The 12,148-nt window shown below is 39.5% G+C and overlaps 1 protein-coding gene across 1 annotated transcript in view; it reads left to right on the forward strand.

Annotated features, from left to right (window-relative positions):
* Positions 1-12,148, forward strand: part of LOC148997269 (uncharacterized) — a 33,677-nt gene that overhangs the window by 7,232 nt on the left and 14,297 nt on the right. Inside the window, exons 2-5 of the mRNA XM_089132972.1 lie at positions 1,535-1,582; positions 6,466-6,674; positions 7,057-7,216; positions 8,128-8,181. The gene's annotated coding sequence lies outside the window, so the exon portion shown is untranslated. The remainder of the gene's footprint in view (positions 1-1,534; positions 1,583-6,465; positions 6,675-7,056; positions 7,217-8,127; positions 8,182-12,148) is intronic.

The following is a 12,148-nucleotide window of genomic DNA, read 5'->3' on the forward strand; positions in this document are numbered from 1 at the left end:
AGAAATAAGTGCATGCACATTCCATACCTTGCATACCCGGGCAGTACACTACATACCTGCCAAAGGGATGTGATTGACTTGGACATTGGACTAAGCTGTTTCTCCACTGGTTGTGCCTTCATTGAACACTAACACATAGACATTGTGCAAAGCCACGGGCTATCTTAAAGTGAAAAAAAATAAATAAAAAAAAATAAAATTAAAATGTATGTGTATATAAATAATAATTAAAGGGTGTTATTTGAGTTTGTTTTTAAGTTCCCTGGATTGTAAGATCAGGAACTTAAGTGGGAGGTGTTTTGTTTTCAGTGGAGTTTTGTTATTTCTATTATTATTTAATTATTATTATTATTATTATTATTTGCATGTTTAATTCAGATGTGTACATTGAACTAGAGTTACAACAGATATTGGAAACGTTTTGAGGTTTGTAGCCTAATAGTGTAGTGCCTCTTTAAGAGATGAGTGTGCTGTACGCAGATCAACTGCAAAAACAAATCAAACAAAATGTTACAAAACAGTTAAGGCATCTGACTGTAAAAAAATAAAAAAAAAGGTATTGCATAAAATCGCGCTGAAATATGTTCACGTGCTCTCTGGGTTAGTCGCGGTGCTTCGATCAACTAATGGTAGGTCCAGTTGATTCTGGAAATATCTTTGAATACTAAGATGCTATTTGTCTCAGGATTACAATCTAAATGTATAACATATTGTAGATGAAAAAAATATGCTATGCTGGTAGTTTGGTTACTGAGTTTCCTACGCTGACGGTTATCCAACGACGTTTGGCGCCATTTCATTGAGGAGAGCCGTGTAACATTAGATTTTTTTTCTTCATAATGTGAATTATATTAATAAGAATTTGGATATGCGTGATTTGATGTCATATGGTAGCAGCTAACGATAACTTGGTTGTTGTTAGAGATTTACCTGTTTCTATCGCATTTCGCGGTTCCTTTCACACTCAATTTGAGGAATAATTTGACACTAGAATCATAAAAAATGCATGGATGAGAAAATGAATAACGTTAAAGGATTTTACCAAGAGTTATTAAGCGCACAAGCCGATACGATCTCATTCCGTGTTCTGACAGACACCCAATGTCAGGGAAATCCAGGCCAGCTCATAACTGGAGTCGCGGGCCTTCGTCGTGTCCTGTTATCACGAATTTACGTTGCTACGTTAGCTGCTATAGATCTTTTTCGCAGCTTCCACATAAATATAGTGTCAAAATTACCATCGTGTAGGTTTTCACTTAAATACAGTTGAGTGAAAACTAAATGTGTGTCATCTCCTGTGCATTGGTCTTAAATTGACTGTGTACTGCTGTGCTGTCTGTCTTTAATGTTAAACATCTCCGAGAAAAAAACACACTATTATTATAACTTGTGAATATTTAATAAGAACCAGTTTTTATTCAGTTCGTACAGCAGTGTTTTTCCTGCATTGAATTCAAATGAAAGAACTCCAATGAAACCGCGACAGTAATATATTCATATATATTCAACTTGTTATTGTATTTTTAATTTTCAGCTCATGTGGCCATAGATATACCTGCATCAGCCGGGGAAACCAGTTTGTGTGAGTACAAGTTTTGTTTTTTTCTTTCATTTAAAAAGTTTGGTGCTATAAGAAGTTTTTGAAAAGAAGTCTCTTCTGCTCACAAAGGTTGCATTTATTTGAACAAAAATACAGTGTGTAACAAGGTTCAGGGAAGAAGGAGGCAGGAACCGGATAATAATGAAAAATAAAACTTTATTTAAACAAAATAAACAAACATTAAAGCTGCAAGCAGCGATGGGCGGGCCCTCGCACCTGTAGCGCGTCGGGGTGTGAGGTGGCCGCATTACATATTTTGCAGTTCAGCTGTTGTGGCTGTGAATTTGCCACACTGCTTCGTTAAAGGCCACTTCCTGTTGCCAGCAGGTGGCGCTATGACTGTGGGTGAATGTCGGCATGTAGATTTGTTCAGGGCGGGACTCTTGTCAAATGTGTTAAATTTCGTGCAGATCTGGGCATTTACAGCCAAGTTACTACAACTTCCTGTTTCATGGCGAATCATCGACGCCACGGACACGCCCATCGACGAAAACGCGCAGGTAGCACAACTTTACATCGTCAATGCCTTTAGAAGGCACAGCAGAAATTTGAAGGCGATCCGACTAAAGCCCTAGGAGGAGTTAGTTAAAGTACGTAATGAGTAAATCATCCAAAAATGGCGGTAAAATTAGAAATGGCTGACTTCCTGTTGAGTTTAGGGCATCGCTCCAAGAGACTTTTCTGTGCGTCTGGACATGGTAGATGTACCACAGAAATTTCGTACATGTCGGTCAAACATGCGACGGGGGATGCTTCGTTAAATGTCACTTCCTCTTGCCACTAGGTGGCGCTATGAATGTGGGTGAATGTCGGCATGTAGATTTGTTTAGGGCGGGACTCTTGTCAAATGTGTAAAATTTCGTGTAGATCTGGGCATTTACAGCCAAGTTACTACAACTTCCTGTTTCATGGCGAATCATCGACGCCACGGACACGCCCATCGACGAAAACCCGCAGATAGCACAACTTTACATCGTCAATGCCTTTAGAAGGCACAGCAGAAATTTGAAGGCGATCCGACTAAAGCCCTAGGAGGAGTTAGTTAAAGTACGTAATGAGTAAATCATCCAAAAATGGCGGTAAAATTAGAAATGGCTGACTTCCTGTTGAGTTTAGGGCATCGCTCCAAGAGACTTTTCTGTGCGTCTGGACATGGTAGATGTACCACAGAAATTTCGTACATGTCGGTCAAACATGCGACGGGGGATGCTTCGTTAAATGTCACTTCCTCTTGCCACTAGGTGGCGCTATGAATGTGGGTGAATGTCGGCATGTAGATTTGTTTAGGGCGGGACTCTTGTCAAATATGTAAAATTTCGTGTAGATCTGGGCATTTACAGCCAAGTTACTACAACTTCCTGTTTCATGGCGAATCATCGACGCCACGGACACGCCCATCGACGAAAACCCGCAGATAGCACAACTTTACATCGTCAATGCCTTTAGAAGGTACAGCAGAAATTTGAAGTTGATCCGACTAAATCCCTAGGAGGAGTTCGTTAAAGTACGGAGTGTGTAAATCATCCCAAATCGGTCGCCGAATTCAAAATGGCGGACTTCCTGTCGAGTTTAGGGTATGGGTTCTTGAGGCTTTTTTGTGCGTCTGGTCATGATAGATGTACCACAGAAATTTCGTACATGTCGGTCAAACAAGCGGCGGGGGCTGCTTCGTTAAAGGTCACTTCCTGTTGCCAGCAGGTGGCGCTATGACTGTGGGTGAATGTCGGCATGTAGATTTGTTCAGGGCGTGACTCTTGTCAAATGTGTAAAATTTCGTGCAGATCTGGGCATTTACAGCCAAGTTACTACAACTTCCTGTTTCATGGCGAATCTTCGACGCCACGGACACGCCCATCGACGAAAACGCGCAGATAGCACAACTTTACATCGTCAATGCCTTTAGAAGGCACAGCAGAAATTTTAAGTCGATCCGACTAAATCCCTAGGAGGAGTTCGTTAAAGTACGGAGTCTGTAAATCGTCCAAAAATGGCCGCCAAATTCAAAATGGCGGACCTCCTGTCGAGTTTAGGGTATGGGTTCTTGAGGCTTTTTTGTGCGTCTTGATATGATACACGTCCCCACCAAATTTCGTGCATGTAGGTTGAACGTGGACGAGGGGCTAATTTTTTCCAATTTTCTAGGTGGCGCTAGCGTGCCATTTTGCCCCGCCCATCTGCGAAACCCACAAAATACGAAATTTTTCACCAGTCCTGACATGCGTGCCAAATTTGGTGAGTTTTTGAGCATGTTGCGGCCCCGAAAATGGCACTTACTTTGCAGAAAAAAAAAAAAAAAATAAAAAATAATCCTAACAGTTTCAATAGGGTCCTCGCACTGTTAGTGCTCGGGCCCTAAAAATACCTGCCAGCAGCCCCTCACGGACGACTGCTGGCTACCGAAAATAAAATATAAAATACCGGCCAGCAGCCCCTCGCGGACGACTGCTGGCTTACCAAATAAAATATAAAACACAAACAAAAGCAGGCCTGTTCCTCTCTCGATCATCCACTCCGTCGCTCCCCCTTTATGGCTCCGCTCCTTCGTGAGAGATGCGAGACCGGTGTGCCTCGCAGGTGCTGCTCATTAGCAATCGCACCACCGGCCTCGCGACTTTCTCTCACGTCCCTCGGCCGTCCTGCTCACCACACAGTGATATTGTGAAATATTACAACTTAATGTTAAACTTTTAAAAATTTAAGCCTGTGGTCAAAGCAGAATTTTCAACTTCAGAATTCATCCTTTAGAAATCAAATTAATATTCTAATAATATAATAATGTACTGTTATAGGGCTGCATAATTAATCAAATTTCTAATCGTGATTACAATTATTTTACACTTTATTTTCACTCTGTGTTATTTTTTTTTTCTCTGTTTAAATGACTGTGGTGGCTCATACCAACATTGTATTAACAAAAACAAATACAAAACATAATACTAATACAAACAGTTTGGGACTACTAATTAATAGCTTTAGCATAGGCATATAGCATTAGACATATTTTTGCAATTTATGTAGTGATGCACTGATTTGAAAATTGTGGCCGATAACCGATGTTAATATTGCTGGTTTGGCCGATTCTAGGAATGAAAGGAACGGCCATTTTTGATGTTATTGATCCGATAAGAAAATAAGACTGATATATCAAAACCAATAGATAATAAATTATTTACTTCAGTTGAGAAATGTGCGCTGTTCGCCATGATGGTTTTGATTGATTGGAATCACTTCGAAAAGGAAGATATGTTAAAGGGTTAGTTCTCCCAAAAATTAAAATTATGTAATTAATGACTCACCCTCATGTTGTTCCAAGCCCGTAAGACCTCCGCTCATCTTTGATACACAGTTTAAGATATTTTGGATTTAGTCGGAGAGCTTTCTGTTCCTCCAATTAAAAATGTATGTACCTTAAACTGTCCTTGTCCATAAAGGCAATACAGACATCATCAAAGTAGTCCATGTGACATCAGTGGGTTAGTTCGAATTTTTTGAGGCATCGAAAATACTTTTTGGTCCAAACATAGCAAAAACAACAACTTTATTCAGCATTGCATTCTCTTCCGGCTCTGTTGTCATTGCTCGTTCATGATTCCAATGACGCTGCTGACGTGTTATCTTGTGCGCCCAAATAGGACGATTAGGACATCGGCGACATGCACAGTTACTAACCATTTTTAAAAAATATTGCAATACCAAAATACAAACAATGTAGAAAAGCTTGAATACAGCACGCGTCTCCATCAGACTGTAAACGAAGCTCGGGCGCACAAGTTAACGCGTCAGCAGCGTCATTGGAATCGTGAACGAGCAATGAGGTCTTACGGGCTTGGAACGACATGAGGGTGAGTCATTAATTACATAATTTTCATTTTTGGCTGAACTAACCCTTTAAGTGCAACATGTTCAGCACAAATCTGTCCATAGGCTTCATAACATAATAAGAGCGCGCCTGTAAAAGAATGGTGTGAATTCTTGTTCGCCAGTGTTCAAGTGCGACGAGCGTGTTGAGGCGGAAGGAGCGTGTCTATGGAGTCAAGTCTTCATGACAAGCATTCAGTTCGCTTGAGTATTCACGCCTATATTAGATCATGAGCATTCACGTATCAGTATTACATAATGGATTATCTAATTGTTGTGAAATTCTTGTTGAGGAAATAGCGCGTCCAGAACAGGGATTACATGTTCTGACCAGCACAGTCAGTTCGCATTTGTGCATTCACGTAATTTTGTGCTGATATAAGTCGAAATATTAGATTTTTATAAATATCTGATTCATTTCACATAGGATGTTTCGTTGATTTAAACGACCTGCTAGAAAAGTTCTTCAGTTTCCCGGTGTTAGTTCCCTTCAGCTTCAGAGCATGTGATCAAACAGCAATCCAAAACATTAAAAGTCATGTTTGGAACTGTTATATCACTATACTTGTATTATTACACTTGTAATAAAAAGTTGTAAATTCTTGAATTTAGTTGCATTCTTCAGCAACCGTTGAGTTGGTTAACCTTCTAGCAAAGCATTAACATTCGTTCTCTTCAGCTTCAGCGTGCACAGCTCAAACAGCTATGATGTCATTTGAAACAGTAAGCCTAATATTAAAGATGTTTACCAATACCGTCATATTTTTTTTCTTTGTTCTCGTATTATTTATCAACAATATGGTTTGAAATAATTTCTTTATTGTCCATGCGGAGGCGATTCCGTTTTATTTATCCATGGCACATGTATTTTGTTTCTTTATATGCAGCCCAATGTTTGCATTATTTCGCTATTTAAATATAGACATTATTTTACCACAATTGTATGTTGATACAGTTATTTCAGCTGCTTTCTTTTTGCATGTTAACATGTGAACTGCACATTTCAGGCAACACCGAGTTGAAGAAACTTGAACGAGCCATGTTTATTCGACTTGACAAAATGGACCAAAAGCTGTCAGCCATTGAAACACTTTTAAGAAGTATTGGCCAGCCAACAATTGACATTTCGGAGTACCTCCTTAATCCTTGCCGTAGCACGCAGGAACTAAATGATTTGTGCTCTAAGATGAAAGACCGTGAATACAGGAAAAAAACTGTAAGTACATTTAACAGCAGATTATAATTGTGTTTTTAATCACCTAAAATCTCCTTTTACATATATAATGTAATTTACTTCGAAATCATGCAAAACTTTTGCAAAGTGCACATAAATATGCACATTAACACAACATATCAGTTTGCGTCGAAAACTTGACAGCCTATTCATCATCAATCTAAAGTCAACCAAAAAAAAAAAAAAAAAACATGCATTAATTAATAACATTGTGCAATAAATTTTTGTGCATATGAGAGAATCTGTTTTCTTCCTAGTCACAGCCTGAATTTTCAACAATTATAATGCTAGTGTCCAATTATAAATGGATTAGGAATGGAAGTGTCTATCTGTCCCAAATTAATAACTGCTTTTTTTATTACAGGTCCATCACCTTAGCCTTTTTGGAGGCAAAACCCCTGGTGACGCCATCCGGAGGATATTGAGATCAGTTGCGCTCAACTGTGTTTGGAGTCACTACAGTATGAAGGGACGGAAGGGGAAACTAAGTTTCCAGGACCTTAATATTTGCAGTGTGATAATTCGTAAGTATTACATATGTAAGAATCACTGCATTTACACTTGATATTAAAGGGGTGGTTCAGGATTTTGAACATCGGGCCAAAATATGTTATTAGACTACGACCAATCACAGCATTACACAGTCTAAGCCACATACGCTTGGCTACCAGCAGGGCTAACTGGTAGATTAGACGCTTTCCTTCTTCTGCAAAACGGAAAAAGCTTCTTTCTTGCAAAGGAATGATTTGAGTGCCGTCTTCTGTTCCTCTTTTAGAGGAAAAGGCAAGTCTAAATCTTTAATTGTAGTGACCAAAAAGCCATTTGAACAACTAGTGTTCATCCATAGCCATCTTGGAATGTTTAATTATGACTTCGACTGGCCCGGCTATATCAGATAACCCGATGTGATTGGTGTAGCTCAAATACAAGTGCATATTTAATGACCATCATTACTCGACACCAGAGTAACTCTGCGCAAATTCAACGTGTGCTCTCGCGAGAACTCTGGATTTCCAGGGTAGTGTTTTGGTACAACACAAAGCCGTTTAAGTCAGGTGAATCACAGTTTTATATTAATGTCCTCTTTAAATTTAAAGGTGCTAGGGGTGTAACAATATTCTGTCACAATATATCGCAATACAAAAATGCAACTATATAAAAAAATAGCTTTGCTAGTGATTTGCTACATTTATATTTCTTAGCAACAAGGGGGTTGCATAACTATTTTGAACTAAATGCATATGGTCTCTCTTCTCTCAGATAACCTCAGAATTGAATGAAGTACTTATCAAGTACCCAGATTCTTTTGTGATTTTAGGTGGGGATTTAAATGAATGTGTGGATGACTCCTTGGACCGACTTCCTCCCAGAAATAACGATAGCCAGCCGTTAAATATTAACATTTTATCATTATGCTCGAAATTTTCTCTTACAGATACATGGCGTTTCTTTCACCCTGATTTGCAGGAATTTACTTGGTCAAATAGAAGTAAGTCTTCCCAATCGAGAATCGACCTCTTCCTGATCTCTTCATCAGCTCTTCAATTTGTAAAAGATATTTCTCATTCTTTCGCTCCCCTCTCAGACCATAAGGTAATTAGACTAAATAAGTGCATTCAACCGTTCAGTGCAGTTTACACCAGCAGAAAATATGTGTTTGTTGGAGGAGTATAACAGTTACAAGGACATTTTACTGGGAAAATTTAACAGAGAATGTAGCAATAAAAAGAAGTGTTTAATTTGGAAAAAGATTGCGACGACAGTAAACAGCGTTAATCCAACCGTTGAGCGGAGCGTCAAAGACGTACAAAAAAGGTACAAAAACGTGGTACAAGATGCCAAAAAAGAAATATTCAGGAGAAAGAACCCAAAAACGGGAGGAGGACCCCAAGAGAAACTTAAAGGAACACTCCGACTTTTTGGGACTTTAGCCTATTCACCTTACCCCCCAGAGTTAGATAAGTCCATACATACCTTTTTCATCTCCGTGCGTGCTATAAGTCTGTTTGACGCACCCACCGCTAGCCTAGCTTAGCACAAAGACTCGATGTGACTGGTTGCAGCTTTCATACTGATCCAAATGAGTGGCAAAATAACGCAAACGTTTTCCTATTTACATGTTGTGATTTGTATAGTCACATAATGTACAAATAACAAAGTCAAATGAGACACAGACATCTTTTAACCGTATAAAACCTGGGAACTATTCTCTGAAGGCGAAGCACTGCTACTTTGACGGCGTAATAACCGCATCACCGGAGACACGCTGTGGTGAGGAGCGGAGAGTTCGCTCGGTGTTTGGGTAATAGAGTCAGCAATTTATAAATAGTAAAAGCGTAGTTTAGAGTCATGGGTTTTCGCTCTATTGTAAATAGCTGCGACAGTAAACAGGGGAGGTAACCATGTTTCACAGAATTCCAACTAAAAACGCTGACTGGATGATAAATGGCTAACTTACTCTGGATATTTATCCAAACACACCTAAGATTATCAAGGGACATTATGTTTGCTCGGTACATTTCAATGAGGACGACTATTTTGAAAAAATGGAATTTGCCACACGGACCATAATGTGCTGAAGGATACGGCCATCCCATCGATAGCGTACAGACAGGACAAGTGGATCACCTGCGGCTGAGGTAAGTGTTCCGTTATGTTTTTAGATGACCTACTGTAACAGTGCCTTTAGCCAGATCTAATGTAACGTTAGTGACACTATTATATGATTAGGGTATGAATATGTTTTTATCTTGATGCGGTGCGGACGCGCTTGGGAAAAAAAAACTAACGCGTTCACCGCGTTGAACTTGCACCCTGCGCGCGGCGCGCCTAGTAGCCTAAATTTGAAATAACCATGGAAATAACGAACTTGAGCGTGCAAAAGGGTACGATAGGCTGTGAGTTCATTGTGCAAAAACAATTTGTGCTATTACTTTCCCCTTATTCTATCCTATAGTAATGCAAAACTGTATATTATATAGGCAAATGTATTTACTGTTGAATACATTTGGTTCAGCTAATAAATTGCATTTAAAACATATTGATTCCTGTAATAATAATTATTTATTCATGTGATATTTATAAATCTGGGTGCGTTTTTGGTTGGAAATCAATGAAACATGGTACTGTATTACCTGGTCTCCCCTGTTTATTGTCACAGCTCATACAATAAAGCAAACACCCATGATAAACTTTGCTTTTCTATCTAACGTTAGTAATTGCTGACTCTTTATTCCAACGCTGAGCGAAGCGAACTCTCTGCTCCTCGTCACGGTGCGTCTCAGGTGATCGTTATCACTCTGCCCAAGTAGCAGTGCTTCCCCTTCAGAAAATATAGTATTTATACGGTCAAAAGATGTCTGTGTCTCATATGGCCTTGATATTTGCACACTCTGTGACTATACAAACCACAACATGTAAATAGGAAAACGTTTGCGTTATTTTGTCACTCATTTGGATTAGTATAAAAGCTGCAACCATTCACATCCAGTCTTTGTGCTAAGCTAGGCTAGCGGTGGGTGCGTCAAACAGACTTATAGCACGCACGGAGATGAAAAAGGTATGTATGGACTTATCTAACTCTGGGGGGTAAGGTGAATAGGCTAAAGTCCCAAAAAGTCGGAGTGTTCCTTTAACGTCATATAGAACGCTATATGCAAAAACGGCGCTATACTACGCACATGGCTCCCTTTATCGTTAATATAACACGCGAACCCAAGACGTTATAAATCCTTTAGCGTGAATATGACACGTACACCCTACCCCACACCTAAACTTAGCCCTCACAGCACGTGTTATATTAACGATAACGGGTGCCATGTGCGTAGTATAGCGCCGTTTTGTCACTAGCGTTCTATATGACGTTAAAGGATGAGAATGCGTTGGGCATTTACAGTTTTACTGACTTGAGCTTTTGTATTATGCTTCGAGTAAAGTTCATAAATGGTCGTTCTTTCCCATAGGACTTTGTAAAACTATGTTGGGTGCACCTCTGTGCCTCTAGGGGGTTCGGGGCCATGCTCCCCCGCAAGAAAATTTTGTAGATTTTAAGATTAAATGCATCAATCTCGTGCTCTCTGAGATATCAAATTAAGAGATTCAACCCATAAACTGCTCGTTGAACAAAGATAAAGCATTGAATTGTACCAGGACAATAAAGAGGGCTCAAACATCTTTTTAGTTATGAGAGTCTCTGTCTACGTTACATCATCAATGGTGTTTTAGGATGTCAAACAAGTATTATAATAATGTAATAATGATTTATAGAATTATTCCTATGACGTAAAATCCATTTAGCCTAAATGTACAATATAAGGAGAAAGACTTTGGCCAGTGTACAACAGATAGAAAAAGAGATTTTGGATGAATACAAAACACAAACTGAAAACACTGATGACTCTAGTGTTCATGGTCACACACGTCAAGACACTGAAAGTGGTGATATATCCTCTTGTGATGCAGTTTCCTCTCTTTTGCCCCCACATGAGAACTCATGTGACCTGGAAAAAAACACGGAGTCTGATTTCATCTCTGATTCTGACAATCTCTCCGATCCTGGCAGCATCCAAACAAATGTAGAATCTGACAGCAGTAGCAACAATTCACTTAATCAGTTGCAAACTAAACTGCAAACATGGGCAGCATCTTTTTGCATCCCTCTAGTAGCTCTAACAGCACTATTGGCAATCTTAAGACCAGAATTTCCTGATTTGCCCAAGGATGCAAGGACTCTTCTTGATACACCGACAAATGTACCCGTGGTAAACATTTGCAATGGCGAATATTACCATTTTGGCCTGGTAAATGGCTTGCAAAACATATTAGGTAGGATCTCCAATATTTCTGAATATGTCCAAACTCTTGCATTGCAGTTTAATATTGATGGCATCCCCCTGTTTAAAAGCTCCGGAAGACAATTTTGGCCAATTCTTGCAACAGTTGACTGTGATAAAACACGATCCCCATTTGTAATCGGTTTGTTCTGTGGCAATAGTAAACCGAGCTCAGTCTGGGAGTATTTGAGAGAATTCATTGCAGAATTAAAAGTGGTTTTGCGAGAAGGCATTGTAAAGAATGGTACTCGTTTCAAAGTTGTTGTCTCCTCCTTTATTTGCGACGCCCCTGCACGAGCATTCCTCAAAAATGTCAAGTCTCACAATGGCTACTTTGGTTGTGACAAATGTTCCCAGACTGGAGTATGGTCTAATAAAATGACATATCCTGAAACAGATGCTCCACTGCGTACTGACATGGATTATGAAATGATGACAAATGAAGAACACCATTTGAACAATACCTTAAGCCCCTTGCACGAACTAGTAAAAATGGTAACCCAATTCCCGTTAGACTACATGCACACCTGCTGTCTTGGAGTGATGAGGAGATTAATTCAAATGTGGATGAAAGGGAAAAAGCTTAGAACAAGGTTGTCATCACAGCGTATCACACAGATTTCT

Source organism: Pimephales promelas, chromosome 2 (genome assembly GCF_988280905.1).
Source record: "Pimephales promelas chromosome 2, fPimPro1.hap1.1, whole genome shotgun sequence".
Classification (NCBI taxonomy): Eukaryota; Metazoa; Chordata; class Actinopteri; order Cypriniformes; family Leuciscidae; genus Pimephales; species Pimephales promelas.